Source organism: Cibotium barometz, chromosome 20 (genome assembly GCF_041138505.1).
Source record: "Cibotium barometz isolate CiBa-2024 chromosome 20, ASM4113850v1, whole genome shotgun sequence".
Lineage (NCBI taxonomy): Eukaryota > Viridiplantae > Streptophyta > Polypodiopsida > Cyatheales > Cibotiaceae > Cibotium > Cibotium barometz.
Window position 1 is genome coordinate 34,740,900 of NC_141065.1, and position 18,790 is coordinate 34,759,689.

At 41.3% G+C, this 18,790-nt stretch overlaps 1 pseudogene; it reads left to right on the forward strand.

The window, feature by feature from the left end:
- The first annotated feature begins 16,858 nt into the window (after positions 1–16,858).
- On the forward strand, positions 16,859–18,097 carry LOC147627812 (pyridoxal reductase, chloroplastic-like; annotated as a pseudogene).
- The last annotated feature ends 693 nt before the right edge of the window (positions 18,098–18,790 follow it).

Below are 18,790 nucleotides of genomic sequence, written 5' to 3' on the forward strand. Positions count from 1 at the left end.
GAATGTGGAATAAGTAATGTGGACTGATGAAGGATAATGTGGAAAGACGAGACTTCATTATAGAAACTGTATTTAAGACCTATTTGTAAAATGATTGTTTTATGTCAAGAATGCTCGGGAAGCATTTTTGACCGTCTTATGAATAAGGTCGTGGAGACCTAACTGATAAAGTTTCAACAGCTGACGGAGGACGTCTCGCGTAGGAAGGTCGGCCGAGGTCTTGACCAGCCTTGGTTCGATTTAAATGGTGAGCTTCTGGCACGGTGGATGAGGGACCAAGGAAACGGCCTATGAGTGAAGCGCTAGGTGACCTGCGAAGGATCCTAGAGCGTGCTGACCATACGGTGCTCGGGCTCTGGGTCGTCGAAGATACCCACACGTGCATCGTGGTTGGAACAAGGAGTAAGAGTTGTTTTCTGGAACCGGGAATGGATCTGGTTGACTGACCTTGCTGGTCCTCAACGGATGAGTCCATGGCTCTTTTATATGGATTTGTTGGTTGATCTTGCTGATCTTCAATGGAGATTCCATCTTGATTTTTATAAGTGATTATATTGCCGGGTACTATGAGCTAGGAACTATTGAAAAGGCCCCTAAGTGGACAGGTGATGAGCGTTATGGTTGCCAATGATGCCATAGATACTCCGATGAAGGAATGATTGGAAATTAAGATTCAACCGGATATTTTGGAAGATTGTGATCAGTGATACTATGATTTCATTAAATGATTGTTTTAAAGATGGCTGAATCTGTGAAAAAGGCAATTTCATATTGGGTGTGTAAGTGGCATGACTGGTGTTAAATTTGCATGAATATCCGGCTAGGGGGCCTGGGAACTCTTTTCCCTATGCTTGGGTGAGGGAGTTTTGATCGAAACGCACTTGTCATTGTTCTCAAGGGCAAGCGGACCAAGGAGGACAAACTCTGAATTGAAATTGTATATTTGCTAGTAGTAGAAGCTACCCCTGATGTAGAAGTTGAAGCTATCGAAGAATATCATCTAGGGAAAAACTAAGGTTCTTATAGGGAGAGAGATTGTGGAACAACTTGGAGTTTTAGGAAGGAAAATGGGTTTGGGGGGTAACATGCAACCACAGTAACCATTCATATCCAACCTTAGTATAATTTCTTGTAAGATCATGATGATTTGTATTGATAAGATGCTGTTGTAGAAATCACATTGAGGAGTACTTTAATGAGTATGCTTAAGCTTAGAGAGTGTTCCTTTTGTGATCATGTGTTTCGACTCACATGTATGTGGTGTTGTGAGGCAAATGTTTGTGGTGCCGTTAGAAATGGGAGTCCTACAATTGGTCATATGACATCGACTCAAACATTGGCCCATGCCATTGCTAGATGGCCTATAGGACTAAGCAACTACATGGTTCTCTTAGAATTTCTACTGTGCCCACCCTTGACTGCTGCTGATTGTGGCACTATCCACTAAGTATGGTTGGCATCTATTTTTTTAACCTTACTCCCTAGTTGAGATGGGCCTCTACTGTGAGTGCCGCACCCACTCATACATAGACCATTGTTTTTTTCTAAATGGCATGGGAAATATCTAAGGATGTCTTCTCTTACCCTTTGTCTTCCTAATAATATCCTCATCCGTTTGACTAACATACAAGAAGCTGCAATTCATCTTCACTCTATTGCTTTTCTTCTCAAGATGTACATCTCAAAGTTTGTGCAAGAAAGATGATAATAATTCCACTTCAATCATGTGATGCACACAAGACCACTATCTATGATCATAATCACACAAGACCACTATCTATGATCATAATCACAAAAAACTACACAAGTTTGCCATCTTCCTTTTGCATAGATTGAGCTATCTATGAACAACCATGAAATAACCATGTTACTCCATCCTTACAATGCCCAAGATTAAACCCCTTAGTCAAGAACATGAGAATCCTTCCATTCCATCTCAAAGTACACATGGTGATCCACACAAGATCATGATACTATTTACACATTGTGACCAAACAATTGTGCTATTCTTGACACACAGATAAAACTCCATGTTTACAAACATGAGACCATGATGCACGCAAGAAAATATCCCATCCATGGCGGATGGGAATTATCATGCTTTTGATTACTCCATGGAAGTTGAGGGGGCTTCTTAAAGTTGCTTACTCTTTGACTTGTTTTTCATTATAAATATTTTGTGAGCTTACGAGCCCATATTTTTGATGTGATTCAATCTAGAGGGATTGATCAGCTTCAATAGATCATTGCTAAATCACAATCAAACTATCACATAAAATTTTGTTCAATTCACATAGGTTTTTTGAAATCAATTAGAGACAAAGACTTCACATAGTTAGAGGAAGAATTAATTCAAAAAACATATTACTAAGTAACTTACATTGTATCTAGAGACAGGGGCTTCACATAGATAGTGGGAGAGGCACTTACATGGTAGCTAGTGTTCGATTAGTAATGAGAATTGAGTAATTTTTTCTCGTTTTCTACATGTCTTTGTTTATACATTTTGAGCATCTTCTACAATGCATGGTATTCAAAATATGTATTTGTTATAAGTACCAAGGTTTTGGGTGCACGTCATATTATGAGTACCAAGGTCATGTGGGCGCAATTTTGAGATGTGTATATATATTTGTTATCACTCGCCCAGTGATGAAATGAATTCCCCATCCCATAAATTTTAGAAAAAAAAAATGAAAATTTCATTTTAATTTATATTTCCAATAAAATTTAAAACATGTCACTGCTTATGTTTTTCTCATGTCACTAATAGAATGGGTTCACCTAACTTGTTAAAGGGTAGTAGATATTTTACATGGTCTTATTGCTTTGAACCTAAATGATCATGTGAAAACATGGAGGTTGAAAGCCCAAGACCTAACCGTGAGAGAAAAAAGATTATGCATGTACATCAGAGTGAAGCAACAGAAGGTTCATCTACTGTTGCTCAGGGTTTGTTCGAGCTTAGAGAAACTGACATTGAAGAGTAGCCTCTTGTTAAAGAAGGGGAAGTGATAGAAGGAAGTAACAGAGAAGGTGAGGAAGGGAATAGAGGTAAGAGAGAAGGGGAAGGGGATAGGGAAGAAGAGAAAGAAGGGGAAGGGGATGTGGAATGAGAGATGGAAGGAGTTAATATTGAAGGGAATGATGAAGCTTATGAAGGAGGGAGTAAAGAAGGTAATGACGAGGGGGATGAAGAAGAGACTGCATAAGGTGTTGAAGGGGGAAATTAGAAAGCAGGGGCATCTGTTGAAGAATCAAGTGCTCAACAAGAAAGTGCATAGGAGACAAATATGTCAAAAAGTGCGAGTAAGAGGAAGATAGAGATATTTGCTAAGCACTTGAAAACTAGTACACCTCAAGGTTTCCTAGAGAGAATTAGGGTGAATTTTATGAAAGCACCTCCAAAAATCCCTCTATGTAGGTTCTTTCCAAAAGAAGCAATCAAAAAATTAAGTCCATCAAGAGAGAAAACTCTATCAAGGTCTTTTATGAAGATGGATGGTTACTTGGAAAGTAAGGGGTCCTTCATTGTTTCCATCCTTGATTTAGAGGGAGAGGAGACACCCCTGACAGAGGGCGAGAGGAGGGAGTCTTGGAGTAATGCATGGAAGATTATGAATGATAGGTTTGAGCAACACTTGAACACAAATACAGAGTGGGGTCCATACCTTAGGGGAAAAATGATCCACATACTTGATGGAAACAATCGCCACAAAGCATTCATGGATTGTATCAAAAGAGGTGAGTATTATATTATAATTGTTTATGTCAATCATCAAATCTTGTCTTTTACTTATTTATAATTGTGTTTTGTTGAGATATCGAGCTCTAGTGAGGCGGTGGACACTGATGACCCGTCTGGGGGATAGGCCCCACACTTACACCACTGGCATGGTTGGTGAGATCATGGGAGATATGCGGCCAGTGGGATGACAGGCTGTGTGACAGCCACTCTAGAGACTGGCATAGTTATAGCGCCAGCTCATTTAGTCGGGTTCACACTATAGAGAACCCGTGTATGTATTGGTTGAGTACCTTTCATATTGTGTGTACTCTTATTCTTGTATATGGGTGTTGAGTGTTGAGTAGAGAAGAAGAAGATTTTCAGCCTCTCACCTTGTGTGTTCTCTATTAGGGTTTTGTGAGTGTGTGTATGTGCTTGCAAGAGCTCAAGCTCTCTTCCCCCCTGCATCTTTTCATGGTATCAAAGCCTGGTTCGTGCTAAGGGCTGAGCTGCAAGCAAGAGAACCACAGGAAGCGGTACGAGGGTAAGAGTTTCAACTACTCTTCCCTATTGTGTTGGTGACTACACCCTTGTCGGGAGCTCTACGGGAGACACCGGCAAACGATCTCCGATTGAGGAGCTTTCTTCGCGGGAGTGAAGCTACGGACTGAAATTTCGGGCCAAAAACGCGTTTCGGGCGCGTCTGGACCTCCGTTTTCCAGAAAGCAGGCGATTTCGAGCACTGCGGGTAAGTCATCGATTCTCTGCAGAACTCTGTTTTAAGAACTGCAGGAAGACAGATTGACTGTGCAGACACTGTGGGTGCTGCAAAGAGGTCTACAGTTGCCATTGGGTGTATGTATGCACATTGAAGTCACTGGTTGTGACATTTGAGAGTACTACAGTACCGCTGTGCAAAAAATACAGCATTTGTGCAGGAAAAACCAGAGTACAGGTTCTGGTAAAATTGTGTGTTTGGCAAGATGTCTAATGATGGCATAACACAGATTGTGGCTGAGAAGCTTGACAAGAATAACTTCCATGCTTGGAGGTTCAGGTTGACAAATTTCCTGATGGGAAAAGGCTATTGGGACTACATAGAAGGTGAACATGAAGAGGCACCGGAGATACCGGACATAAATCCTACTGCTGCAGATGTGAAAGAGTTTAAAGACTGGAACCAAGGAGCCAGGAAGGTTATGTATTGGCTATCCATTAGTATACAGGACACCATGATTGGGCACATTCAGGATGCCAAGTCCCCCAAGGAGGCGTGGGACACCTTGGTAAAGCTTTATGAAACAAATACCAAGGCACGTAAGATACAGTTGAAGAATGAACTTCATACTGTGGAGAAAAAGAGCATGTCTGTGAATGACTATGCGTTGAAGATAAAGGGTATTGTGGAATCCCTTGCATCTATTGGTGTGTCAGTAGATGATGATGACAAGGTGGAAGTCTGTCTACGTGGTCTCGGGCCACAATACAAGGCGTTTAAGACGTCTATTCAGACTCGGGAAAACATTCCCAACTTTACAGATTTGGTGTCTATGCTGATTATCGAAGAGAAGAGCTTGGGTGAAGACCAACAGTCTTCACAAAGCAAAAACAGTTCAGAGCAACAGGCTTTCTACACGAGTTCAGGAAGAGGACAAGGTAGAGGAGGCCGTGGACGCGGTCAAGGAGGTGGCCGAACAGGTAATCAGAATTATGGCCAGCAGCAGCAGCAACAACAACAGTCCCAGAATCAACAACAACAACAACATGCAGGTGGAAGAGGCAAATTCAGAGGCAGGGGGAGTCAAAGAGGCCGTGGAAATTGGCAAAGGCAATATAATGATGCACGTGAATGCTATTATTGTGGTAAGCCTGGACATGTGCAGGCAGAATGCTATAAGAAGCAGGCTGACATGCAAAATGGGAAAGTGCAGCAAAACAACTATGCATCCTCAAGCAGAAATAATGAGGATAATGAAAGGTTGTTTGTTATGCAGCATGTCGTGAATGCCATGTCTGAAAATGCTGATGCAGCACAAAAAGATAATGTATGGTATGTGGATTCAGGCGCTTCGAACCACATGACGAGTCATGGGGAGTGGTTCAAGGAGATGAAAAACCCGGAAAGACCAGGTTTTGTAGAAACAGGGGATGACACTGCTCATCCAATTGCCCACGTTTGAGATGTGCCATTGTCTATGCAGGATGGCAAAGTGAAGTACCTTGCAGATATACTTCATGTACCGAACATAACAAAAAATCTGGTTTCAGTTGGCCAGATGATTGAGCAGGGTTTGCAGGTTCGGTTTAACCCTGATGGATGTTATGTTGAAGATTTCAAAGACAAGTGCAGGTTGGTTGCAAAAGGCAACAGAGTGGGCAGAATGTTTACGTTGAATGTAGACATGCCTGAAATGAGTGCTGCGATGTTTGCAAATGGTTCAGGAGTTGTTGCAGACACAAACATATGGCATAAAAGAATTGGACATGTAAATGTGCAGAGATTGAAGTCTATGCAGACAAAAGGAATTGTGACAGGGCTGCCAAAATTTAAAGTGGAAGGTATGCAGAAAATATGTGAAGCATGCCAATTTGGGAAGCAAACAAAGCATGTGTTTCCACGTAACAGATATGTGAGCAGAAATGCACTAGATGTTGTGCATTCAGATGTATGGGGTCCTACAAAGACCATATCTATGGGAGGCTGCAGGTACTATGTGACTTTCATTGATGACCACACAAGGAAAGTGTGGGTATATTTCATGAAAGAGAAGAGTGAGGTGTTCACTCACTTTCAGAATTTTAGAGTTTTACTTGGAAATATGTCAAGTGCCTAAGGTCAGATGGAGGGGGAGAATACTTCTCCAATGAGTTCTCTGAATTTTTGAAGAAGAATGGTATTCGGAGACAGTTTACATGCAGATACACTCTGCAGCAAAATGGAGTTGCTGAGCGGAAAAACAAGCACATTGCTGAGATTGCGCGAGCATTGATGGAAGAGAAGAATATGCCGCATTGCTATTGGGCTGAGGCTGTTTCTACAGCAGTATACATCATGAACAGGACTCCGACTGCAGTCATACATGATGTAACTCCAGAGGAGAGGTTTACTGGCAGAAAACCAGATTTGTCTCATCTGAAAGTTTTTGGATGCATTGCATATGTGCATGTGCCAGATGAGCTGAGAACTAAGCTGGATCCGAAAGCTGAAAAATGTGTGTTTATTGGATATTCCCTTGAGCAAAAGGGATACAGGTGTTATAACCCTGCTACACGTGAGTTGAGGGTAAGCAGGGATGTTGTCTTTGATGAGATGAGCAGCTGGTATGCTGCTGAAAAAGAAGCTGTTGGGGCTGATTTGAGTGGAAGTGTGGTTGCACAGAATGCAGGTCAGCAATCACAGTCTTTGAGTGGACCAGGAGAGTCCTCATCTACTAGTGGGTCTGTTGATAGACCATGGAGTGGCAGGCTGCGTCATAATACCAGTCCTGCAAATGTGATTACTACATCACGTAAAGGAAAAGAGAAAGTGGTTGAGCCCCTTGGTATGCCTGACATTTCTGCAGGGCATTCTCATGTTGATGGAGAGTCTAGTGGCTCAGATATGAGCCTTGATGAGGAGCTTGGGATCCCAGCTATGAGAAAACCTGGTGTAAAGAAGGCTATGGAAGCCATGAATGAGAAGCTGCGAAGATCTGGGAGAGTGAGAAATCCTGTGCAGAGATTTACCTATGATGGTTATGTGGCACATCACTATGCATATATGGCAAAGGTTGTGCAGGTTGTTGAGCCCACATGCATTGATGAGGCTGTTGGAAATGTGTGTTGGGAGAAAGCTATGGATGAGGAGATGGATGCACTATATGGAAATGAAACTTGGGATTTAGTGCAATTGCCTGAAGGCAAGAAAGCCATTGGATGCAAGTGGGTGTACAAAGTTAAACATAACAGTGATGGAAGCATAAACATGTACAAGGCTAGATTGGTAGCCAAAGGATATGCACAGACATATGGGATTGATTATGAGGAAACTTTCAGCCCAGTTGCCAAGATGGCAACGGTGAGAATTGTGATAGCAGTGGCTGCGTCAAAGCAATGGTCTTTACATCAGATGGATGTAAAGAATGCATTCTTGCATGGGGATTTGCAAGAAGAGGTGTATATGTTGCAGCCACCTGGTTATGAGGATAAGGGTCACCCCGAACATGTTTGCAGGTTGAAGAAAGCCTTGTATGGCTTAAAGCAAGCACCAAGAGCATGGTCTGACAAGATTTCTAAATATCTTGTCACTATTGGCTTTCATGTAGCCAATGCAGATTTCTCATTGTATGTGAGACATGGTGATAGAGGAGTTGTGCTTGTTGTCATCTATGTAGATGACTTGATCATTACGGGGGACCATGATGCAGAGATCTTTGATGTAAAGATCTTGCTTAGACAAAAGTTTGAGATGAAGGATCTGGGGGAGCTCAGATATTTCTTGGGCATTGAGGTGATTAGGTCACCACATGGTATTGGATTACTGCAGAGACAGTATGGCTTGGACATGTTGTCCAAGTATGGTATGACAGGCTGTAAGCCTATTTCTGTGCCATTGGATCAGAATGGCAAGTTGAGTGCAGATTCAGGAGAGATCTTGGAGGATCCTACTATGTACAGGAGCATAGTAGGAAGTTTGATCTACATGACGATCACCAGACCAGATTTGAGCTATGCTGTTGGGTTGGTGAGTCAGTTTATGCAGGTTCCACGGAAACCGCATTTGGATGCAGTCAGACGCATACTGAGGTATGTGAAGTCTACTTTGCATTGTGGACTATTCTATGAGACTGGGACAGAGATATGTGTACATGGGTACACAGATGCTGATTGGGCTGGTAGTATCTCAGATAGAAGATCTACCAGTGGATTCATGTTTTCTTTGGGGAGTGCTGCTGTGACTTGGAGCAGCAAGAAGCAGCCTACGGTTGCTCTATCGAGTACAGAGGCCGAGTACAGAGGAGCTGCTATGGCAGCATGTGAGGTAGCTTGGTTGAGAAAGCTACTTGCAGATTTGGGTCTATCAGTGGATAGACAAGTTGTCATTTTCTATGACAACATTAGCAGTATACAGTTGGCCAGGAACCCAGTCTTTCATGCTCGTACGAAGCACATAGAGGTCCACTACCACTTCGTCAGAGAGAAGGCCTTGGCAGGAGACCTTGACCTTGTTTATGTCAGCACAGAGGATCAGGTAGCTGACATCTTCACCAAAGCATTGGGTACAGAGAAGCTCCGCAGATTCAGGGCTTCGCTTGGTGTACATGAGATGGAGTTGAGCTCGAGGGGGAGTGTTGAGATATCAAGCTCTAGTGAGGCGGTGGACACTGATGACCCGCCTGGGGGTGACCCGCCTGGGGGATAGGCCCCACACTTACACCACTGGCATGGTTGGTGAGATCATGGGAGATATGCGGCCAGTGGGATGACAGGCTGTGTGACAGCCACTCTAGAGACTGGCATAGTTATAGCGCCAGCTCATTTAGTCGGGTTCACACTATAGAGAACCCGTGTATGTATTGGTTGAGTACCTTTCATATTGTGTGTACTCTTATTCTTGTATATGGGTGTTGAGTGTTGAGTAGAGAAGAAGATTTTCAGCCTCTCACCTTGTGTGTTCTCTATTAGGGTTTTGTGAGTGTGTGTATGTGCTTGCAAGAGCTCAAGCTCTCTTCCCCCTGCATCTTTTCATGTTCTTGATGTTGCAGAATACCAAAATGATTTGTCGATGCACTTCAGTGTTGTTTGTGATTTTGTTTCATTTGAGAACAATGATGTTGGGGAACTCTTGTTTTTTCTCACCTGATTGAGCAAGTAAGAAAAATCTCTCTCCCAATTGAACTTATTTATTCTCTCATGTGATTGACCAATGTGCATTTTGGGTCATTGATTGAGATGTTGTCTTGTGTGGAAGGATCAATGAGTTTGGGTATGTCCCCATAACACATTTGGAGATAAGCTTTTTCAAATTAGGAAACTTGGGGAATTAGACCTTACTACTCTTATTGCTGAATTTGATGAAGAAGATGAGAAATGGATTGAAGTAGAGTTGAGCAAGATAGTTGATGCAAGAGAAAAAAAGAGTTGGCATAAGATTCCAACTCAAATACTCACACAACTTGTTTTCAAGGTAATGTCCTACTCATAACTTGCATTTCTAAAAATGTTAGATTACATATATGTTTTCCATTTGAAAAGTGAAAACATGAACTTAAGTTAATTATTCTTGTTTTATTATGTTATGTTTTCTATCAAAGGACGAAATAAAACAAAAAGTGGATGAAAAGATAAAGGGCATGGATGATGAGGCTAGACAAAAGGTCATAAAAGAGGTGGAGGTGTTGTATAGAGGAAAAGCATGGAAGTATGGGAGGCTTGAAGATCCTCGCAAAATGGTGAGTGTTACTAGTGTGTTGTCCTTTCTTTGCCTTGGCATGCGCCAAGCAAACACATTGCCACACACAGAGGAGAAATTAAACATTATTGTTGTTTCCTACATTAAAGATGAAGACAAATCCTTGAATCTTGTGTGGATGCTTGACAATTCCCAACCTCTTATACGCACCTTAGAGTACTTACCTAATGACAAGAGGAAGATACAAGATTGGTTGCAAATCCTCACAATGGTGAGTGTTACTGGTATGGTTTCCTTTCTTTGCCTTGGCATGAGCCAAGCAAACACATTGCCACAAAGGATAAATTAAACATGATTGCTACTGCTGCCTGCATTAAAGATGAAGACAAATCCTTTCTTGTGGGGATGCTTGACAATTCCCAATGTCTTATAGTACCTTGGAGTACTTACCTAATGACAAGAGGAAGATACAAGATTGGTTGCACATGTTTGTTTATTGGCTTCAAATTTACTAATTAGGGGTATCTTTGTTGCATGACATATGTAATGTAAATAGAGTGAGGCTTCCTCCTATCAACAATGACATCGAGAGAGCAGCACTAGCCCAGTCTTCACAAGGCTACACAACATGTTATTTACAGGTGAACTGCTTCCTATATACTTCTTGACCTCTTAAATTAATCATTAATGACACCTACTGAAATCAGATTATAAGAAGTAGGTGTCTTCTTAGGCTTGTGAGTGTGAATTCACTTGAGAGCATACCTACACTAGCAACCATATAGTCTTGCAATGGTATACCATCATATATGTATGAAGACTTGCAATCGGGAAGAGTAAGTGTGTATCCATTGAGTTCTTGTATTACCATAGTCAATTGTATCTTTTTTTAATTCTTGTTACACCTATACACATGCTAGTTCTAGTATTGAGAGAGATCATTGTCCATGGTGGTTGGACATGGAAAAAAATATAGCACTAGATAAAGAGATGGATCTATATCAACAACATAAGTATGTATTACTTCTACGAGCACAACCTGAGATTACAGATGAGGTAAGTGAGAATCGTTTGTTTTTCATGTGTCATAATATAATTACATGATGTAACATGTGTTTTGCATGTGTGTTGTATGTTTAGAATACTCCCATTACATCCCATGCCCAGTCTACTACATCGGCAGCAACATTACTCATGCCACCTGTGAACCTCGGAAGATAACTTGTAGAACAAGCCTTGCAAGCAAGCAAGAGGCAAGTAACACAAGTAGGGAGTAGTAGCATTGGTGAAGAGGAAACTTAGAATGTTGGAGATCCACTAATATACATTTTGGAACCAAAAGGTGAGTTGACTCTCCATACATATCACAATGAATATCCCTACTTGACCTAGCCATGCTAACATTTAAAATTGTGATAGGAATTATATTTGCCTTTAATGCAAGCATTGTAGATCTTGCTTTGGAAGTTCAGAATTGGAAGCAACCCTCCACCATCATGAGTGGAATTATGAAAGTGTTGAATCTAATTTGTACTAAAGGCAAGGTGAAAAGAAAAATGGTGGATCATTGTGTTGAGCTAATATTTGGTGACTTCCCATCTGACATTGTTGTAGAGGGTTATTCCATAAATACAATTCCATCTTGGAATAGGGTTGATGATAATTTATATACCTCGGCCTTTAAATTTGCCAACTTTTGTCTCTCTGATGCTGGCTTCGGAGGCTATAAAGGTGGAGCATTGTGCCTCAATTCAAGGTTTTGTAGTGGTGCATCGCCAGGTTGTGAAGTGTACACCACTAGTGGGAAGAAAAAAGGGATTAATGACAACAAAGGTAGCCTTTCTACATAGAAGTCTACATAGAAGTGGTGCATTGCCAGGTTGTGAAGTGTACACCACCAGTGGTGCATTGCCAGGTTGTGACAACAAAGGTAGCCTTTCTACATAGAAGTGGTGCATTGCCAGGTTGTGAAGTGTACACCACCAGTGGGAAGAAAAAAGGGATTAATGACAACAAAGGTAGCCTTTCTACATAGAAGTCTACATAGAAGCTACTTTCATATAATACTTTATTTTCATTATCTTAATAAATATGTAACATAGGTGACATGCCTTATCTTATCTGCATTTGTATGCTCTTCTTCACCAAAAAATGTATTCTCAATTCATAGTGATCAAGTTAAAGACTTGATCAAGGTTTTGTAGTGGTGCATTGCTAGGTTGTGAAGTGTAAAAAGGGATTAATGACAACAAAGGTAACCTTTCTACATAGAAGTCTACATAGAAGCTAATTTCATATAATACTTTATTTTCATTATCTTAATAAATATGTAACATAGGTGACATACCTTATCTTATTTGCATTTGTATGCTCTTCTTCACCAAAAAATGTATTCTCAATTCATAGTGATCAAGTTAAAGAATTGAACCTTAATGTGGAGCATGAACTCATTCATGATATGTGTGTATTTAGTTTCAATTATCTTTGTTTCTATCAATAATCTGTTTAATTTTGAATTCGTTTCAACATGTATGTACTTAGTTATCATTATCTTTATGTTCATCATATAGTTTGATTTTTGTTCAGCAAGCCTCGGGATATTATTGTGGATTTGTTATTTGGAATTAGGACACTTGGTCTTGCAGCAGCATATATAAATCACAATGTGATATTGTTAGAGAAGGATAAGCGCATTTACGAGCGCCTACTAGAACCCTACTCTGCTAAGGTCTCATAAGTATTTCCAAGCTTAAGTAAAGTTATTCCCACTAGCATTGAAATATAATTTCCTCTAACTAACATACATATTTCTTTTGCAGATTTAAAACAAAGCCAAACAACCTAGAATACTCTTGATCCCTTCTTATTTGGAACATCATTCCTTGTTTGATTCTTGTGTTTGTTTATTTAGATTTAGAAGCTCCTCTTACACTTAGATCTTTGAACAATATGGACATTATCTCAGTTTCGCTATTGAAGACATTTGTTATGATCAATCTAGGTTTCACTATTGAAGACATTTGTTATGATCAATCTAGGTTTCTTGCCTTTGTTTATTATGAGTAAGAAGCTCCTTTTACTATTATAGCTTCAAACATTATGGACATTATCTCAGTTTTGCTATTGTGGACATTTGCTCTATGATTTAAGTAGATTTGTGATCTTAAACATTGCTTATTAGTGAAGATATTGCCAATATTATTACATTTTATAACTTTATTTAATTTTATGTTATGCCATACATTTTTCACATTGATGAGCAAAAAGTGGTACATGGTTTGTGAATTAATTTGTTGAATTCACTATTAACTTTTGAATGTTGCTTAATACTTCTATTGGCATTGTCTCTTCTAGGCACCTCATGAAAGAGTGTAATCAATCATAAAACTCAAATATGCTCGCTCAATCATGCTCACAGACCCAAACCATAAAAAAAAAGAAAATCTGTATGCTCAATTGTGCTCGCTTTTTGGCCATCCCCAGATAGTTCAGGCCTTACCAGGCTGGGATAGGTTGAGTTGCTTTAGGCTGCTGAGATGTCAGTACATACTAGGGTAACCAAATAAACTTTGACCTGTGGTAGGGTTACATTGGGAAAGAAGACAAGGTACCCAAAGTTTGGACCTAAAACTAGAAGATGGTCTTTGAAGGAGAAATAGCTGGTTTATATATTTATGGCTCTGATTGAGAACCTACTAACATGAGACCTGTGAAGATATGGACTAAGGAGGACTATATGGAGGAGCAGACTCCCAAGGGTTGCACTATTGACTCTTTTCTTGTGACATGTATGCAGTCGCGTTTGTTGGAATTAGGGTTAGGGTTGCAACAATGCACACACACAAGATACAGAAGCTTGAGAGCACACAAACTGTCTAAATTAGAATGAACAAATGTGTGCCTGCTGATACAAAAAAAAGTACACACCCCAAAATGAGGAGATAAGAGAGTGTACATACGCACGGGGAAAAAACCTCCTAGTGAGGGAAAAAGTGCCCCGACGGTCCTAAGTGTGTTCATACACATCACTACCATATAATGCTACAAATCCCGCCTGGAGTGATGATGTGAACATGTACATGGTATGGCCGATGAATCTTGAAAAGGCAGTAAGTCCAAAGCTTTACAAAAAGCTTCAAACTTTTCATGAGGAAGAGCCTTCATGAATAAATATGCCATGTTGTCATGTGTAGGCACATAGACTAAGTTGATCTTTACTGCTGCTGTGCAGACAGTCTTTCCCTGACATAATGGTAATGCACCTTAATGTGCTTAGTGCGAGCATGAAACACTGGGTTCCTCGCAAAACTGCTAATGCGCTCTGTTGGCTTATCAGTGAAAATTGTAGTGCTAGACGACTGTCCCAACACCCCAAATAAGCTATAAGACGTCTGAGCCACACACACTCAACTGTACCTGTAAAAGCTGCCTTGTACTCAACTTCATAGCTGGAAGTGGCCACTGTAGGTTGTTTCTTGCTGAGCCATGATATACATGAATCACCAAGGTGAAAGCAAAACCCACTAGTGGACACTCGTGTGTCATAACATCCAGTCCAATTTGAATCACTAAAAGCATGCAGTTATGACTTACCCCCCTTTGGATAAAATAATCCAAAATAATTAGTACCCTATAAATAGCAGAAAGCCCACTTAACAGCTTGCCAATGCTTCGTACCTGGGCTATGCATAAATCTACTCAACTGTGAGATCGCATACTATATATCTGGCCTCGTGTTGCATACATAAAGAAGGGATCCAATAGCCTACTGATACAAACTAGTCTTCATACATGTAGCCACAGATTTACAATCTTCAAGCTTAAACCTCTTCAAGAGCTTATGTATATATTTAGACTGCAGCATAACAATGCCATCATTGTGTTGCATAAACTGAATCCCTAAATAGTAATACAAGGGTCCCAAATCTGACATCTCAAACGATGACTGTTGCAAATCAGCCTTAAAGACTGAAATTTGATCTATATCGGGTCCTGTGAACAGCATGTCATCATCGTATAGAATGATGACCAAAAATGTGTCCTTACTCCCCTTCACATAGAGGGTACTCTCTGTTGGACTGTTGCAAAAATTATTTGCAACCAAGTATACATGAATCTTCGCATACCATGCTCTAGGAGCTTGCTTAAGGCCATAAAGAGCCTTTTTCAACCTGCATACTTTAGACTCTTCTCCTTTCACTACAAAACCAAGAGATTGCAATACATACACCTCCTCCTATAAATCACCAATCAAGAATGCAGTCTTAATGTCCAACTGATGTACATTTTACCCATGATGTGCTGCCAAAGCAATGAGACACCTAATGGTAGTCATACGAGATGTGGATGAAAAGGTCTCATAATCAATGCCCTTTTGCTGGACATACCCCTTTGCAACAAGTCAACGCTACCATCTGCTTTGTGCTTTAACTTGTAAACCCACTTAGTGCCAATGGCCTTCTTGCCATGAGGTAGATTTGTCAAATACCAGGTGTCATTCTTGAGTATAGAGTTATACTCATCTTGCATAGCATGCATCCAATGATCATCATCCTATGGTTCCTCAAAGGAAACAGGTTCCTCCTCATTACATAAAGTAGAAATGAGAACATGATCCGCATGAGAAAAATCTACATGATGAGAACTTGCACGAGTTCTGCTAGGTAAAGGAGCTGTCAACTTGCTATTCCTCAATGTCTGCACAAGCCATTTTGGCATACACCTAGATTCTTCTATGGCTACTCTCTCCTCACACTACATCCTCAATAACTGCCTCATCAAAAGGCTGATTTTGCACCTGCAAAGGCTGAATTTCAGCACTTGGTTGAGCATTCAATTGCTCTACATATGGCTGCCCTCCATTAAACAAAGGTAGGAGCGAATCAAACATGTCTAGTGAGCATACATTCTGTTGTTTTTTGTATGAAAGCATGGGCTGAACTGAGTTTTCGACAAAAACACATCTCTACTTACCAAAATCTGCTTTGAGGCCGGATGGTAGAGTCTACATCCCTTGCTTTCTGTACTGTATCCCATAAATATGCATTTAACTGCCTTATCATCAAGTTTACTACGTTGTTGCTTAAGCACAAGAGCATAAGCAAGATAACCAAAAATACACAAATGAGCCACAAAAGGCTTCCAGCCATGCCAAGCTTCATAAGGAGTTTTAGACTACAAGGCCTTGGTAGGGCATTTGTTCAACACATAGTTTGCGCACATAGTTGCCTCTAACCAAAAACCATGAGGTAAATCTTGGGCTTTCACCATACATCATGCCATCTCCATGAGAGACCTGTTCTTCCTCTCAGCCACACCATGTTGCTGAGGTGTGTATGGCATTGTACATTGATGCCTTATGTCTTTTTCAGCCATATATGCATGAAATTCCTTGCACACATACTCCCCCCTTGATCTGAACGATGGGTGCTAACTTTACATTCACATGCATTTTCAGCCATGGATACGAAGTGCCTGAAGCACATAAAAACCTCTGACTTGAGACAGATTCCAAAGATGAGAACAATTTTTATGTGCTTACTAGCACCACTGTCAAAGTACTAAGCATCCAATTCTGCCACAGTGACGTGCATACATCACAAAGTTGCCACTTGACAAAGATTTACAAATTCGGAGAAGGAAGGAAGAGGTTTGGATAGAATTTGAATTTGGAGTAGCCATCCTAAGGGACTCATTGCTCGAACTTTCAATTATGGTAAGCGTGTACAAGGCTTGTCGACATTTTGTACTCTCTTTAAAAAAAAACAGCCCCTGGCGATGGCGTCTGCGATGTTGTGCATGCCTACAGGCGTAAGGCTACCTCATCCCTCTTCTGAAGCCTGCACATTCTCAGCTAGGGCTCCATCTTCATCTTCACCGTGCGCACCCACAAGGCTTATTAGGGTTTTCTGGACCCCAGTCTGTGTGCGAGCTTCATCATCATCGCCATCTCCAGCTGCACCGTCTTCATCTTCTCCTGCTGCATCTGCTCCGTGGACTCCACCGGCTGTCACACGGATACGCTTCAACGACTCTTCGCCCGCCGCATTCTCGCCTTTCATATGTGGGTGCTACTCTCTGGCAGGCGGCCATGGCTACATCTATGAGAGAACTCGCGGGCGGGCTTCTCCACCTTCGAAACTGCGGACATCTACGGCCCGAGCGAGGGCACGTGCGGCAAGTTCCTCGTAAACTGGCAACAAATCAAAGCAGAATCCTTCAGCAACAGCACCCTCCCAGAGGTAAACATCTTCACCAAATTTGTGTTCAGCAACAAGCCCACATTCTCTTATGTGGAGCAGAGCATCCTTAAGTCTATAAAGGCCATTGGGGTGCCCAAACTAGACCTTGTGCAGCTCCATTGGTGGGATTACTCCATGAAGGGCATGCTTGATGCTGCCCTCTCTTTGGCTGAATTAAGAGAAAAGGGCCTCATCACCAGTGTAGGGACCACCAACATGAGCACAGAAGCCCTTGCCAAGATCGTGGATGCCGGTGTCCCTGTCGTCTCCAATCAAGTCCAGTGCTCTCTCCTTGATAGAAGACCCCTTGGCAAAATGCTCTCTTACTGTAAAGAGAGAGATATCAAGCTTCTTGCCTATGGTACTCTTACAGGGGGTGTCCTCACCAATAGATACCTCTCCAGGGCCCTTGTCCTCAAGACGTCCAGCTTGAGAATGTACTCTCGAATCATGAAAGAGGCCGGTGGAGAGAAGTATTGGCGGAAGTTGCTCGGTGTTTTGTTGGAGATCGCCACCAGAAAGTCTGTCAGCATTGCTACTGTAGCTCTTCAATGGGTTATGCAGCAGGGACCTTTTTACCCCATAGTTGGGATGAGTAATGGTGACCACTTCGAGGATAATCTTAAAGCTTTCTCCATCTCATTAGATGAAAGGGATTTGGCTCAGATAAACGAGATCCTACAAGAGAGTGATGGTCCTCGTGGAGACTGCTATGAGCTGGAAAGAAACATCTTTTGATGGAGTAGATCATAAGTCAGAAGAATAGTCTATGGAACGGTGGTTTTGTTGGCTTGCTCAACATCATCTTTGTATATTGTGTTGTCATCCAAATGATGAAGGAACTCCTGGAATGCACTTGAGAGCTAGTATTTAATTTGATTGGTCATGTGCTAGCCTGTTCTTGCCATGTAAAAGCGGGACTAAGCATTTATTGAACTTTCATCTTAAGTTTCTAGAAAACTCTTTTGCCGTACAGCCAAGTGGCTGGGGGGTCCAAAGTTCTTATGCGGAGGTCATGGGTGCAACCCCCGCTCACTGCAGCCAATAGCGACGCGTTGAATAAAGTGACAGGCAAGATAACTCGTGGTTAAAAATCCTCTCCTAAATAAATAAATATATGCATATAATATATATACATATATGTACACACGCGCGCGCATGCTCTCGCACACATATATGTGTAGAGAGGAAGAGAGTCTGCGAGGCTTACTATAGTGCATTCATCAAAGCTTTTCTACCAAGCTTGGGTCCTCCTCTCATACTTCTACCACATCACTTAACAGCAAAGGCCTCCCTCTTCACTAAATGAAGGTGATACACAATTAGAGAAAAGAAGCAACATATTTTGAGCCTTAGGTTTGATCATATATTTTGTTAAAGCATATGACCATTCTTCAATTAAGGAGATCTAACTAGCTATATTTTTATAAA